The sequence below is a fragment of the Chiloscyllium plagiosum genome, unplaced genomic scaffold, assembly GCF_037043375.1.
Source record: "Chiloscyllium plagiosum isolate Xiang-an unplaced genomic scaffold, Cpla_swu_hap1 HiC_scaffold_45, whole genome shotgun sequence".
Taxonomy (NCBI): Eukaryota; Metazoa; Chordata; class Chondrichthyes; order Orectolobiformes; family Hemiscylliidae; genus Chiloscyllium; species Chiloscyllium plagiosum.
The window spans coordinates 65,155,130-65,171,859 of NW_028270183.1; the positions used below are offsets into that span (position 1 = coordinate 65,155,130).

The 16,730-nt window shown below is 45.8% G+C and overlaps 1 long non-coding RNA gene across 2 annotated transcripts in view; it reads right to left on the reverse strand.

Moving 5' to 3' along the window:
* Positions 1-14,761: 14,761 nt before the first annotated feature.
* The window catches only part of LOC148136719 (uncharacterized), a 53,124-nt gene continuing 51,155 nt past the window's right edge, over positions 14,762-16,730 (reverse strand). For both annotated transcript variants that reach the window (XR_015754518.1, XR_015754517.1), the window contains one exon: positions 14,762-15,051. This is a non-coding gene — a long non-coding RNA (uncharacterized LOC148136719). The remainder of the gene's footprint in view (positions 15,052-16,730) is intronic.

A 16,730-nucleotide genomic window follows, 5' to 3' on the forward strand; every position in this document is an offset into this window, starting at 1 on the left:
GCCTCTCCCCAGTGGGAATGCACCGATGTCTCTGCAGGTGAGAGATTTGAATGAATTATTTCTCACACATGGAGCAGGTGAAGGGTCGATATCCTCTGTGCCCTCTCTGGTGCCTCAGCAGATTGTAAGATTGAGTAAATCCCTTCCCATACGTGGGGCAGGTGAATGGCCTCTCCCCAGTGTGACTGTGTCAGTGTGTGTCCTGCTGGGAGGGGTAAGCGAATTCCTTCCCACAGTCCCCACATTTACATACCCTAGCCCTGGTCCCGTCCCATTGGTGTCTTCGCAAATCACATGACCGGTTAAATATTCAACTGCATGCAGAGCAGAGGAATTATTTCTCTGGGCTAGGCATGCTGCTTTCCCTTTCCATATTACCGATAAGGATCAGGACCTGCGGAATTGGACGACTCTGCAGTTGATGTGATGTTAAAGCTGAGTTTCCCATGTGGAACTTTCTCTCTGTAAAAAAAAAGTTTCTCCATATCATTAATACAACTCCCAACACCAGCTCTCCCTTCAGTTCTCCTGAATTTCTAATTTTGGACTAATGCAATGACCTCAGTAATGTGCCTTTCTCTCACTTGTTTCTGAAAGTAAATTAGGACCATTTTGAATAACTTTACAAGAAGGACCCACACCTATTCTATCATGTACGAGTTCTAATCCATGGGAAGTTTGTTGCCAGCTCCGATGACAGTCATAATGCTCCGACCACTTCACCGGAGCCAGTGCAAGTCAATTCTAACAATTATCAATAGATTTTATCTAAACAGGATGCCCCCACAATGGACACTCAATGCCCGTAAGTTGTCATTTTTCTTAAAGCCGCTCATGTGTCCGGCAATCTGGCAATACAATTGAAGATATTTTATACAGTAACCTTACAGTCTCAATTGCCAGTTCCAGTCCATGAAGCAGCCAGTAACATGCCGCAGTGAATTGAATTCTAACAGCAGCATTGCCCTGGCAGGAGAGATTGCAGAGCATGAAACTGTCTTCTCTGGAGTATCTAAAATGAAACACTTGAAATGAACAAAATTCTTCAGGAGCTCGATGGGATAAATACAGCAAGGATGTGCTCCCTGGCTGGTGTGTCTGGAATGAAATAAGCGCTAACGGTGTTATCTTTACCCAGCACCCCCTTCAGCTGCATAAATGTTTAGGATTTAGTTGCTGCTCTTATTCCATGCTCTTGATCACCCCTGTTTGTAACTGCTGTAATGTTGGTGGCTGTGCAAATTGATAACATTTGATTCAATCCATCCCAAAACCTTTCTGTATCTGTGTCTCACTTTTGTTCACCAAGACCCTCATTCAATCTGACCTCTTTGCAAACCCTGCCCTGATATTTCCTTAGAGGGCTCAGAATTAATTGTTCACAGAATTATTACTGTGCAAAAGGAGGCTGATTGGCTTATCAGTTCTCCAAAGGATCACCTCACTGAATGCTATTCTTCTGCCTTTACCCCATAAACCTTCCCATTCATCCTCTTCCAATGACTGTTCAATTCTATCCTCTTCATTGTGCCTGACTCCACCACACTCTTTGGTAGTGCATTCCTGACCATAAACTTTCTCTGCATGAAAACATTTTGTCTCATGTCCCATGTGCTTCTTTTGTCAATCCCTTTACAGCGGTGCCTCCTCATTATTGATTCTTTCATGCATGTGAACAGTTTGTCTTGATCTACTCTCACTAGATCCCTTTTGGAGATATCTTTACCCACCATACCCTGGGATAGTGTCTACATCTCTCCCGGTCACAGGAGAGCAGTGCGAGACCATTCAGGTGCTCTCATTCTGGGATTGGGTTCAGGACATTATTCAGCCTCACTGTACTCCAGTGAATACACAACAGGGAGAGGCCATTCACCTGCTCTCAGTGTGGGAAGAAATTCACTCAGATATCCAGCTTGATGAAACACCGGCGAGTTCACAGGTAACCACAGTGATCGGATTTATTTTGTTTGTTCATGGGATCATGGCATCACTTCCTGGGGCAGCATTTGTCATCCATTCTAACTGCACAGAAGATGGTTCAGAGGCAACCCCATTATTCAGGGTCTGGATTCACATGCCGGCTGGACCAGGTCAGAAGTAACAGTTTCCTAGACTCAGTGACATTAAGAGTTGATTTATGATCTATTATCCTATTTTGGAAATGGTAATGAATAATGTTTGCAGTTGAATTAAAAGTGCAAGACCAAAATGGGTTTTAGCGCTGAAAATGTGTTGCTGGAAAAGCGCAGCAGGTCAGGCAGCATCCAAGGAACAGGAGAATCGACGTTTCGGGCATGAGCCCTTCTTCATTCCTGAAGAAGGGCTCATGCCCGAAACGTCGATTCTCCTGCTCCTTGGATGCTGCCTGACCTGCTGTGCTTTTCCAGCAACACATTTTCAGCTCTGATCTCCAGCATTTGCAGTCCTCACTTTTTCCAAAATGGGTTTTATTCTAATTGAGCATGCCCTCCTGTTTGCTCAGTTGTTATTGACAATCTCATCCCCCTCTCACAGACAACCTGTTCCAGATAGTGTTACAGAAAAGGAAGAATGGTCAGCTGCAGCTGGTCACCTGACCCCAAAGGTTCACTCTCCACAGATGCTACCAAATCTGCTGAATTTCTCCAGCAATTTCTGTTTTTGTGTCTGATTTACCAGCATTTGCAGATCGTTAGTTTTTCAATGTTGATCTTGTCTGTTGCAGAGGAGTTTATTGATGAGTTTGGAGAGTTTTGAACATTGCAAGTTAGGCCAGAAATCAGCCATGATCTATTGAATGGCAGAGCAGGGTTGAGGGGTTGAATAGCCTCCTCCTGTTCCAATGAAATTTGCCCATCTGCAGCTTTCGGCAACATTTCCCCTCACTGCTCACTTCACTTCCATGTCTAACACACTGTTACTGACTGAACAAACCTGTGTTTGAGCTAAACCTGCTAATGTTCAGTGGCTCCCTCTCCTGCCATCCGGGTTTAACTCTCATCATGGAATGTTGTCTCGTATTACTGCGGGAATGCCCACAAAGGACCCAACCTGGAGTCTGTATCCCCTGGGATCCACAAACCCGGTTTATTTCCTTCTTCCTATTTCATTCTGGCTATTGAACTCTCGGTTTCAATCCAATCTCCTGTCATGCTCTTCAACATGCCCATGTGGGTGGGCTATAGGCAGCTGGGATTTAATGATGGGAAATGGGGATTAGGCAGAAGCACGAGAAGAGGCGACAGCAAAGACAGTTCTCATTGTAACGGCAGAGTTTCTCCATGACCCAGTGAGTGGTGAGGCACCTGAGATTGTGGGGGAGGAAGATTCAATCAGGGATTTGGGAAGACACTCAGATACTGACCTGTCCACCTGATTGTTAACTCAGATAGATAGACAGAAAGAAAGATGCACATTTAGGTAGCAACGTTGATGACCTGGGGCATTGAACCATGCTCCAGACCCAATGATCCCCACATCAAATCTCTGAACACAAAAACACAAAGCTTCCTACTTGTAAAAGGCTGTCTCTCAGCCTCCTCTTTTCTTGAGAAAAGAGTTTTGAGATGTTCAGCATTTCCTGGTGTTTATAATCTCTATGCTCCTGTAAGTTTCGTGACTGAACTTTTATTTTCCTGTTCCTGTGAGTGACGGCAGCAGCAGAAACAGGTCCTGACCTGTGAGTGGTTTTGGTTGGAATATTTGTATTTACAAATTCATTCTCAGCCTCACCTACAGTGAGAAATTGATGTAAACAGAAGGAAAGGAGTGAGTGAGCACCCACAGAAACACAAAGGCAGCATGTGTACCTGAGCTGAATGAACCGGGCATCAGGAAAATGTGATGACAATCACAACTCGTTCGAATCCCTGAGGTGCAGAAAGAGGCTACTCAGCTCATCGAGTCTGCAATGACCTGCTCTCCCACCCTATCCCTATTACCCCACATTTACCATGGCTAACCCAACCCACCTAACCTGCACACTCCAGACCATGTTAGCACAGCCAATAGAGCAAAACTGCACATCTGTGGGAGAGTCACAAATTACATCAAAATGCTTGGAATTGTGGATGAATTCTCACAAATACTTGACTGATGCAAATACTGTGTTTTCGAAAATAAAATCTGGGGGAAACTGCAGCCAGAAAGATTTCTGATTATCTCTGGAGGAAGAGAATTCAAAACTCGTGCCATTGACCCAGGGGACACAGTGAAGTCACAGAGACTTGGGAACCATCAGAAATGTAACAGGTTGTGAGGAAGGTGGAGGTGAGACAAAGACAAAAAGACAGTCTGTCACACGGGAGAAGGCAGGAGAGATTAAACAGCAGAAATGGTATTGCCTCAAGGCCACGGGGAATGGAGTTAGGGCTGGGAAACAAATAAGGAAACAAGGTATGCAGCTGTCAATGAAAACAAAAACAGAAAAAAAAGGCTGAATTCAGAGTCTGAAATTATTGCTCATTGGTGAGTACAGAATACTGTAAAGCCTGGGTAGTTCTATTACAGCCATCACAGGCAAGGACTGATTTGGGATAGTCAACATGGCGTTGTGCATGGGAAATCTTGTCTCACAAACTGGATTGAGTTTTTTGAAGAAGTAACAAAGAGGATTGATGAGAGCAGAGCAATAGATGTGATCTATATGGACTTCAGTAAGGCATTCGATAAGGTTGCCCATGGGAGACTAATTAGCAAGGTTAGATTTCATGGAATACAGGGAGAACTAACCATTTGGATATAGAACTGGCTCAAAGGTAGAAGACAGAGGGTGGTGGTGGAGGGTTGATTTTCAGACTGGAGGCCTCTGACCAGTGGAGTGCCACAGGAATCGGTGTTGATTCCTCTACTTTTTGTTATTTACATAAATGATTTGGGTGCGAGCATAAGAGGTACAATTAGTAAGTTTGCAGATAAGAGCAACATTGGAGGTGTAGTGGAGAGCGAAGAGGGTTACCTCAGATTACAGCAGGATATGGACCAGATGGGCCAATGGGCTGAGAAGTAGTGATGGAGTCAGATAAATGCGAGGTGCTGCATTTTGGGGAAGCAATTCTGAGCAGGACTTATTCACTTAATGATAAGGTCCTAGGGAGTGTTGCTGAACAAAGAGACCTTGGAGTGCAGGTTAATAGCTCCTTGAAAGTGGAGTCGCAGGTAGATAGGATAGTGAAGAAGACTTTTGGTATGCTTTCCTTTCTTGGTCAGAGTATTGAGTACAGGAGTTAGGAGGTCATATTGTGGCTGTACAGGACATTGGTTAGACCACTGTTAGAATATTGTGTGCAATTCTGGTTGCCTTCCTATCGGAAAGATGTTGTGAAACTTGAAAGGGTTCAGAAAAGATTTACAAGGATGTTGCCAGGGTTGGAGGATTTTAGCTATAGGGAGAGGCTGAACAGGCTGGGTCTGTATTCCATGGAGTGTCGGAGGCTGAGGGTTGACCTTCCAGGTGTTTACAAAATTATGAGGGGCATGGATAGGATAAATAGACAAAGTCTTTTCCCTGGGGTTGGGGAGTCCAGAACTAGAGGGCATAGGTTTAGGGTGAGAGGGGAAAGATATAAAAGAGACCTAAGGGGCAACTTTTTTATGCAGAGGGTGGTATGTGCATGGAATGAGCTGCCAGAGGAAGTGTTAGAAGCTGGTACAATTGCAACACTTAAATGCATTTGGATGGGTATATGAATAGGAAAGGTTTGGTGGGACTCGATTGGGTTGGGTTACCTGGTCAGCACAGACGAGTTGGACCCAAGGGTCTGTTTCCATGCTGGACATCTCTATGTCTCTATGACTGTATGTATAGAGAGAGGGCCGGCATTGGGTGGGATGACCCACCGCCCTGTAAAGTCCAGAAGGCCGTGTCTATGGCACCGCCTGGCATCAAAACTCAAACTTGGACAGACAGGAGGGGGCAACAAAGGGAACTGACAGAAACTAAACCTGAACTGTTTACCTGGCTGAATGACAGATGTTGGTGAATGAACACCCAGCCTGATAGAGAAATGGTAATAATGGGTCTTATTGGGAGAGTATGGATGAATTAATTGAAGTACACAATCTCACTGATGAGGATGTCAGGCTAAAACCTTTCAGGCCAAGATGCCCTGACGTGTACAGCAGAATCTGTCCCTGCAATGAGAGGGTGGGGGTGTGAGCCGGTTCCCTTCAGTGCACAGCCGATCAGTGGCTCCAGGCATTTACAGATATTACAGGGACACACTGGGGAGGGGACAGGCTGAATGGGCTAAAATAACCTTAGTGACTCAGGGCCGCAAGGGTAATATCAACGATCGTACAGAGAGGAAGCTTGAGGTGTATAAGGACCACGGGGGATTACCAAACCTCAACCTGTGGTGATGAAATTTGTTTGATGTATTTAAAAGATGACACGAAACCCCATGTAACTGTAATTATAAACATGGGACTCCCAGTGGGAGATAATTCTAAACAAATTCTGAATTGGGCCATGAGAGCTGAGGCAAGCTCAGAAACACAAGGGAATAGCTGCAGTACAGGGAGGGGAACCAGACTCGCAATGTTGCAAGGGAAGCAGAAAAGGGCATATAGACAAGGAACGTAGGCAGAGAGAGGGAGATAGGTGTTCACATTGTGTGTGGCCTGTGTTCACGTGTGCACATGCATAGCCCATAAATATTTATTGACACGCTGTTAGGGCTCGAGCAACACATGATGTTAACACAGGCGCATCTATATCAGTTACCGATATGGATTTACCCCTCACCCTTTCAATTACTAAAATGAGAGCAGTCGGAGTGGGAACTGAGGAAGCTGGATGAAGCTGGAGGAAGCTATCCTGATGTAGATCAGGAATATAACAAAATACATTCAGATATGGGAGTGTGAAACTGAGGAAAGGACCATTCTGGGAGTTGCCATTTTAGAACAATTAGGAGCAACTATTGATGTAGAGACCTGGACTATAACATAGGGACGCTCCAGCCAGTAATGGGACAGGAAGAAAATAAGAGGCGACATCACCAAAGTAGCTGAATTGCAGGGAGAGTGGGACAGTCAGGGAATCTTGGGAGTTACAGCTAGGACCCACTCAGCGGTGTGGGTAACCCAAACAGGAATGTGGGTTATTATCTGTAGATCCTGTAAAGATTGAGGGCCCTCTCACTCCCCACACAAACAGGATCCCATTAAAGCTGGGGCTGAGGAGGCAGTAATTGTGACAGTAACAGATTGAGAGAAGTAGAGAATCATCAGACTGACAGTATCCCTTACTAATTGACAGAAGCCGGATAGCTGTCTGAGGAAACAGTGCACCTTGATCCAGTTACCTCAGGGATCCCACAATATTCCAGTATATCCCACCGGTATATGGCTGATGGAGTTAGTCAAATTGATCTTACCAACACCTTATCACCTCAGTCGGTGAGATAGAACATCTCTGGATATTAAACAGAGTATTGGGTCAGGTCATCCAGGCTGGGCTTAAAATTAACTCACAGAGAGTGCAACTGGGGAGGTAGGGATATCATACTGGGGAGATCAAATCATGAAGCGTGAGGGGACAGTCCCAGCAGAACCAAAAACTATGATATTAAAACTGTCCACCCGCACACCGTGAAGGGCGTAAGGCAAACCTTAGGATTGTTTAACTACTGTGGGAACTTTGTAAGTAATATCCAGAATTGGTAGAGCCATCTAAAGCCCTGAAAGAAGCACTGGATGAGCCAGGGGACAGGGAGGAAACATGTACACAGCATGCCTTTGACATTGTTCATGACCATGTGTTGGCCTGGGCTCAGTGAGGGTACATCACCCTCTGGGGGCCACATAGAGCATGAGGAACAGGTCAGAGACTTAGTGGAAACAGCTAAATTTCCCAGTGAAGCAACAATGATGAAGATTAGAGCTCACAAAAGTAGAAACTCCACACCAACAGAGCAGTGAGTATGTGGGTAAGGCAGGTAAAATACTGACTGAAACAGTGCAGACATTTGGGGAAGTGGCAGTGACAGTAGCTACAGAAGCGAGAAAGGAAAGTTTAAAGACATTCTTAGAAACAGTCACAGAACTGGAGAAACAGGAACAGGAAAAGGATGGGGCAATAATAGGACACGACAGAGTCTGGATGATCCAGCAGTGCCACTACACTGTATAAGACAAACATTATTAAAAACATATCATAGGCTGAACCATATTGGGCAGGATACATGCAATATCAGATGACCTACTACCGGGGTGACCTGGAACAGGGAGAGGTTTTGTCGAAGGTGTGTAGTCTGTACACTGTGTGAGCCAGAGAAAGCAATCAGGGTAAAGTGAATCGAGCAGCTGAGACCCAGAAGGACATGGGAATAATTAAGATGGATTTTACATACACCTCCATCCCAAGCCCAGGGAAGGAAATCCTGCTGGATCTTAATAAATAGGTTTACGCAGTGAGTGAAAGCATTCCCCTGCAGATTCTGACCAAGGGACACATAGTTAAACACATCTGTGCCCTGTTTGATACTGAACAGAAATCCCATCTCCCACACCACCCCCAGTGCTCAGGTACAGCAGAAGGAATGAAGCAGACACAGACAGCTAGTCTGACTAAGGCCCTGACAGAGACAGGCAGGGATGGTTAGAGTACTCCCCATCATCCCAATGAAACTGAGGGCAACCCCAGCAAAGGAAACAGGACTGTTTACCTTTGAATTAGTGACTGAATGGACTATGCAGCTACCAGAGGGCGTGGCAGTGGGAGGGCTCGAGATGTGCAATGGTAAGGATAGGGTTAAACAATTTGTGAAAGAACTGGATAAGCAACTGCATGAGCTGAGAGGGGAAGTTGCAGAACGGTAGAGAATCAGAAACTGGAAAAGGGAGCAGAGAAACCTCCAAGCTGACATCCCAAACCCAGGAGATTGGGTCAGGGGGGATATATTACCGGAACGTATGAAGGAAATGCAGCAGAATGCTGGATTTGGTTGGGGGAGCCAGAGAGGGAACTCTCCCATCATGCGTTAGTAAGCTCTGAATAAACATTGGTCATGCTGCACAGCACAGAACTGAAGGCTCCTCTTTGATATTTCTCCCAACAACAGTTGTGCTGGGGCAAGTTGCCGGCTGGAGGTCTGTGGCTAGTGCTGTTCCACAAGGATCAGAACTGGGACATCTGTTGTTTGTAATGTATATAAATGATTAGTTTGAAAATGTAAACGATTTAATTAGCAAGTTTGTCGATGGTACATGGTACATGAAGAATGTTGTCAAAGGATACAGCAAGGAAGAGGGCAGGTGGAAGGTTATGTGGAGAAATTGCAGACAGATTTTAATTCAGATAAGTGTGAGGTGATACATTTTGGGAGGCTCATTGTAAGAGGAATGTGTACACTAAACGGAAGGGCCCTGAGCAGCATTGGGATACAGAGGGATCTTCAGGTGCAAGTTCACAGCTCCCTGAATGTGGTGAAGAAGGTGGATGGCAGGCTTGCCTTCTGCTGGATTAGTGGTGCTGGAAGAGCACAGCAGTTTAGGCAGCATCCGAGGAACAGTAAAATCGAAGTTTCGGGCAAAAGCCCTTCATCAGGAATAAAGCTTTCTTCTGTCAGGGGAGTAAATATAAAACTGGCATTAGGCCACCTTTGGAGTATTTTGTGCTGTTTGGATTACCACATTATAATGAGGATGTGGAGGCTTTGGAGAGAGTGGAAACAGGTTTACCAGGATGTTGCCTGGATTGGGAGAGGTTGGAAAATCTTGAATTGCTGTCTTTGGAAAGTCAGTGGCTGCGGAATAATCCGAGAGGCACAGACAGAGTGAATAATCTGAATCTTTTTCCATGGTGGAAATGATAAATTCTCGAGGCCATAGATTTTAGGGGAGAGGGGGCAAGTTCAAAGGAAATGAAAACCGAAAGAACAGCAGATGCTGTAAACCAGAAGTTTCTGGAAAAAAACTCAGCAGTTCTATCAGCACCTGTGAAGGGAAATCAGAGTTAACGTTTCTGTTGAAGTGTGACCAGAACCGAAACATTAACTGAGTTTTCTTCACAGATGCTGCATGACCTAGTGAGGATTTCCAACAACATCTTTGCAAGTTTAAAGGAAGCTGTGTCAGACAAGTTTCTTGAGCAGAAGGTGGTGAGTGACTAGAATGTACTCTCCTGGGAGTCGGTAAAAGCAGAAACAATCGCAACGTTCAAGAGGCATTTGGACAGGCACATAAGCGGGCATGGGTTGTCAGGGATATGGATCATATACAGGGAGATTGAATTAGTTTGGAATAGCATCATGATCCGCACAGACATAGTGGGCTGATTATTCCGGTGCTGTGCTGTTCTGTTTTCCAGGCGGTAGAATGTATGGAGTGACAGTTAATATTTTGAATGGAATATGTCTCTTCTTTAGAACATACAGTAAGTTGATGCATTTTGAGAGAAGCAATGTAGAAAGGGAATATATAATTTAAATGGCACAGAAACAGAGAGCGTGACAGCAGGAATGGGGAACAAAGTGTACAAATCATTAAGGTGAGAGAGAACATAAATTGTTTTGAGGAAAACATATGGGATGCTCCGCTTCATTAAGGGGGGAATGATAACAAACTCACGGAAAAAATGTGGTTTGGAGATGCCGGTGTTGGACTGGGGTGTACAAATTTAAAATTCACACAACACCAGGGCGGCACGGTGGCACGGTGGCACAGTGGTTAGCACTGTTGCCTCACAGCGCCGGAGACCCGGGTTCAATTCCCGCCTCAGGCGACTGACTGTGTGGAGTTTGCACATTCTCCCCGTGTCTGCGTGGGTTTCCTCCGGGTGCTCCGGTTTCCTCCCACAATCCAAAGATGTGCAGGTCAGGTGAATTGGCTAAATTGCCCGTAGTGTTAGGTAAGGGGTAAATGTAGGGGTATGGGTGGGTTGCGCTTCGGCGGGTCGGTGTGGACTTGTTGGGCCGAAGGGCCTGTTTCCACACTGTAATCTAATCTAATCTAATAAACCTGATGAAGGAGCATCGCACTGAAAGCTAGTGTGCTTCCAATTAAAGCTGTTGGACTATAACCTGGTGTTGTGTGATTTTTAACTTTATACACGGAAAAGATGCTAACCCTTGACAAAGCTCTAGTTAGGTCACAGACAATCATTGCATCCAATTCTGGTCAACAGATTTCTGATCAGAATGAGGAAGTTAAAATACCACAGAGGGGCCAGTTCCATAATTTGCTTCTCTTTCAGGACATGTGGATTCCACCATATCCCCAGACAGACGAATTGGCCCTTGCCAGACAAGACTGAGAGTCCTGGGCACAAGCCTGTTAAACTGCCTCCCGGTCCATTGTCTTACATCCCCTCCATATGAGCATAGGTAAGTGAATGCCCCATTAACTGAAGGAAGAACCCTTCTGCCTTAATCTCTTCCCATCAACACATAAACATGAACAATACGATAATCAGTTTCTGTAATCCATCACACGTTATCACAGGACATCGTCATTCATCAAGCTTTGTAAGGTCATAATTACCTACTTTAAACTATCTGTTGACAATCGCCCATGTGACTGATATGCCTTTGTCTAATTCCTATTAAATATACTGTCTCTGTGGGTAAGGCAGAGATTCAGGAAGAACAGCCTCTGCAAGTAGACACTCAGCTACTTTAGAGATGCTTTGAAGCTCTCGCCGGCTGTCCAATAATAAAGCTACTGCTGTTGTGCAGAAAACTTGCGTCGTCTGGATTTGTGGAACAAAATAGGCATCAACAATGAAGGATATGAGTGATCTTCAGAGTATAGAGTACAGACTTACTGGAGTAGTTCACTGATGAAGAAAATGCTGTCACTGGATTGATTTGAAGAAATTGCTATTTTCTTTGAAGTGAAGATGTAGAATATATTTTTGATAGAACGTATAAGATTACAACAGACCTAGATATAGCAGACAAAAATATCTGTATTCGATAGGTGATGGCATAAGAATTAAGATCAGATGTAAGGTTTTGAGACAGCGGGAGTTGAAAAATGTGGTGCTGGAAAAACACAGCAGGCCAGGCAGCATCCGAGGAGCAGGAGAATCGATGTTTTGGGCATAAGCCCTTCTGCAGGAATGATACTAGTGCGCCAAGCGGGCTGAGATAAAAGGTAGGGGTGAGGGAATTTGGGGAGGGGTGCTGGGAATACGATAGGTGGAAGGAGGTGAGGGTGACGGTGATAGGCCGGAGAGGGGGTGGGGTCGGAGAGGTCGGGAAGAAGATTGCAGGTCAAGAAGGCGGTGCTGAATCCGAGGGTTGGGACTGAGATAAGGTGGGGGGAGGGGAAATGAGGAAGCTGGAGAAATCTACATTCATCCCTCGTGGTTGGAGGATGCCTAGGCGGAAGATGAGGTGCTCTTCCTCCAGGCGTCGTGTGGTCAGGGTGTGACGATGGAGGAGGGCAAGGACCTGCATGTAATTGGTGGAGTGGGAGGGGGAGTTAAAGTGTTCCGCTACGGGGCGGTTGGGTGGGTTGGTGTGGGTGTCCCAGAGGTATTCCCTGAAATGTTCTGCAAGTAGGCGGCCTGTCTCCCCAATGTAGAGGAGACCACATCGGGTGCAGCGGATACAGTAAATGATGTGTGTGGAGGTGCAGGTGAATTTGCGATGGATATAGAAGGATCCATTGGGGCCTTGGAGGGAGGTGAGGGGGGAGGTGTGGGCGCACGTTTTGCACTTCTTGTGGTTGCAGGGGAAGGTGCCGGGAGTGGAGGTTGGGTTGGTGGGGGTTGTGGATCTGACGAGGGAGTCGCGGAGGGAGTGGTCTCTCCTGAATGCTGATAGGAGTGGAGAGGGAAATATATCCCTGGTGGTGGGGTCTGTCTGGAAGTGGCAGAAATTACGAAGAATGATACGATGTATCTGGAGGTTGGTGGGATGGAAGGTGAGGACCAGTGGGGTTCTGTCCTGGTGACGATTGGAGGGGTGGGGTTCAAGGGCAGAGGAGCGGGAAGTGGAGGAGATGCAGTGGAGAGCATCATCGACCACATCGGAGGGGAAATTGTGGTCTTTGAAGAAGGAGGCAATTTGAGTTGTTCGGTATTCGAATTAGTCCTCCTGGGAGCAGATGCAGTGGAGACGAAGGAATTGGAAATATGTGATGGCGTTTTTACAGGGGACAGGGTGGGAGGGGGTGTAATCTAGGTAGCTGTGGGAGTCGGTCAGTTTATAGTAAATGTCCGTGTTGAGTCAGTCACCCAAGATAGAAATGGAGAGGTCTAGGAAGGGGAGGGAGGAGTCTGAGACAGTGCAGGTGAATTTGAGGTCGGGGTGGAAGGTGTTAGTAAAGTGGATGAACTGTTCAACCTCCTCGTGGGAGCACGAGGTAGCGCCGATACAGTCATCGATGTAGCAGAGGAAAAGGTGGGGGGTGGTGCCAGTGTAGCTGCGGAAGATGGACTGTTCCATATATCTGACGAAGAGGCAGGTATAGCTGGGGCCCATGCGGGTGCCCATGGCTACTCCTTTGGTTTGGAGGAAGTGGGAGGTTTGGAAGGAGAAGTTGTTAAGAGTGAGGACCCAGTTCAGTCAGTCGAAGGAGGGTATCAGTGGAATGGTAGTGATTGGGTCGGCGGGAAAGGAAGAAGTGGAGCGCTTGAAGGCCTTCATGATGGGGGATGGAGGTGTATAACAACTGGATGTCCATGGTGAAGATAAGGCGTTGGGGGCCGGAGAAGCGAAAATCATGGAGGAGGTGGAGGGCTTGGGTGGTGTCCCAAATGTAGGTGGGGAGTTCTTGGACTAAGGGGGACACGACCGTGTCGAGGTAGGCAGAAATGAGTTCAGTGGGGCAGGAGCAGGCTGAGACAATGGGTCAGCCGGGGCAGTCACGTTTGTGGATTTTGGGCAGGAGGTAGAAACGGGCGGTGCGGGGTTGTGGGACTATGAGGTTGGAGACGGTGGATGGGTGATCTCCTGAGGTGATGAGGTTATGGATGGTCTGGGAGATGATGGTTTGGTGGTGGGGGGTGGTGGGGTCATGGTCAAGGGGGCAGTAGGAGAAGGTGTCCGTGAGCTGGCGTTTAGCCTCAGCGGTGTAAAGATCAGTGCGCCAAACTACCACTGCGCCTCCCCAATCTCACCATCAAACCAACAAAAACCTCCACCCCCGTCCGCTCCAACACCAAACTCACCATCAAACTGGCAAAAACGCCACCCCCACTTTGAGACAGTGGGAGATGAGCCATTGTTTCTGCTGTCTGTATTGGCTGGAAATATGCAGAACATACTGCCTATTATGGTAGTGCAGGCAGAGGAGAAGATGAATAATTGATAAAAACAATTATATCCGATCTGAGGGAAGTAAACTTGCAGAGTTTGGGGGAAGTATAGGGAGCGAGAATATGGGATTCTGCTACAGAGAGCCAGCTTGGATTTGATGGGCCTCTCTCTGTGCTATAATGCATTTTATTTGGACTTGCTTAACTTGCTCTGGTCACCGATTAAATTGTCATTGAGGTAAATCTGCTCAGGGTTCCTACACAGACTAATACAGGCTGTCCCTCCACAGCAGGAGATAATGTTTACTGTTTTATACTGGGTTCGGGTGTGGGGGAGGGGAGGGGGTGTGACGGTGTGTATAACAGTGCCAGCATTTGTCTGAAATGGCAAAACACCAGTGAAGCCACACTAGGGACCGACTCTGGAAATGTGGGGAATGCCAGAAAGGAATTCTTTACCCATCCCACCTGGAAATTGGCCAAACCAGTCAGACTGGGGAGAAGCTGTTCACCTGCTCTGCTGCTCTGTGAGTGTGTGGTTGGGGGGAGGGTGGGTGGGAAGGGATTCACTCAGGCATCCATCCTGCTAAGACACCAGTCAATTTACTCATAACCACAAGTTGAAGGATTTTTTTTCTCTTGTTCACACCAAGTAATGAACAATGGTTTTGGCAGTTCATAAAGTTTTGTATATAGAGAACTTAGTTTTGGAAATGTTCACAACATCATTGAACATGCAGATTCACACTGGGTAGAGACTTTTATTTTCCTTTATTCATTGCAGGAGTTGGATGTTGATGGGCTATTGACATCCATCTCAGAACCATGTATCATGGGGTTTGTTTCTGATGCCTTGTTATCTATTGGGGATAAAAACAGTTTCAATTAGCTTTCTGTTAAATGCATGGCAATCAAGTCAATCCCATAACTCTCAGGCAGATTAGTTTCTTTTGAAGGACTCTCCATCTCCCCAACCTCTTCCATCCTCATCCCCAACAGCACAATAATCTCACAGAGTCTCTTTGTGACTCTGAATGAGACAATCTGATCAGCTGCTTCTTTCCATACTCCTATGTCGGGTTGGATCTTAAACTCCCCTTGCTGCAGTTGTGATCCTGCATCATTGTACAGAGTTGCTTGTATTTCATGTCTTGGCCTTTCAGTGATCATGATACTGCATGTTGCTTCTTGTGTATGGGGCCGACAGTGTAAGAGTTTAGCTCTCTCCTTCCACCAACTGCAGTAAAATTGTACTCCAACAAAACTTACAGTAAAAGCAGCATGAATATCCAAAAATGAGGTGTTAACCTGATGAAGTTACCAAAGAGGACTACTTGTGTTCCTAACAGCAGAAGCAGCAAGTGATAGACAGAGTGAAGCAATCCGGGAAACAACAGAACAGATCGAAGCTCTGCAGTCCAGCCATGGACTGTTGTCAATGAAGTCAGAGCACAGCTGGAGTTCTGAGGACAGTTCTCTTCAAGATATTAACCAACAAGAATGTCAGACTGGATTAATTATCATAAAACTCAAGTCCTTTTGATATTCATATATTTACAATCAGTGTTCAATTCACCAAATGTAGCTGAAGGTAAAGATAATCTTCAAGTGATTGTAACAGTGGAGACATCTGAATACTTGATCAGCAAATTAAAGCCTGTTGTGTTTAGATAGTAATAATTTTAAAGATATTTTTAAAAAGTAAGGTGACTTGAGTATAATGGAAGAAGTTGATTGGTGGGTAGCTGATAATCTTGTTTTAATCTGAAGTTAATTTAGGATTAGTTAACAAATAAACACATGGTAGGGAATCCCAGGCTCATGGAGTGCACATCCAGTTCCATGTGGGAAAACCAGGACACTTCTTGTCTGAGCGACAACCACAAGAACACGGAGGTGACGTGGGAAAGGTCAGGAACACTCGTTTGACCACAGCTAAAGTACTGCACACACTTCTGATCCCCACATTCCAGGGTTGATGTGATCACACCAGAGAGGGTACAGAGGAGATTGATCAGAATGTTTCTCCGATTGGAAAATTTCTGCTCTGAGGAAAGGTTGGGTAGGCTGGGGATGATTTCCGAGGAGGATGAGCTGAGATTTAATTGAAGTGATAAAATGCTGAAGAATACAGATCGAGTGGATAGGGAGGAGCTATTCATTAGCAGAGAGGTCAGAAACTGGAGGTTTTAGATTGAAACTAATTCTCAGAAAGAAGGGGAGGGGAGAATTCATTTCACTCGGAGATGGTGAGTCACTGATGGGGTGGCAGAGGCAGTAACCAGCATCACATTAGGACAAAAGGTTATGGATGTAACTGAGATGCTGGAACATGCAGGGCTGCAGACTAAAGTCTGCAGAATGGGATCAATGTGATTTATTTGACATTTCTCCAGCATATTCAACTCAAGTCGAATTTGAGAATTTATTAGCATCATCAGACTTGATATCCAAATGTCGGAATAAATTTATCAGAAAGTTACAGCACAGATCGCAGCCACTTGGCCCATCCTGTATGTGTTGGTTGTAATAGAACTAT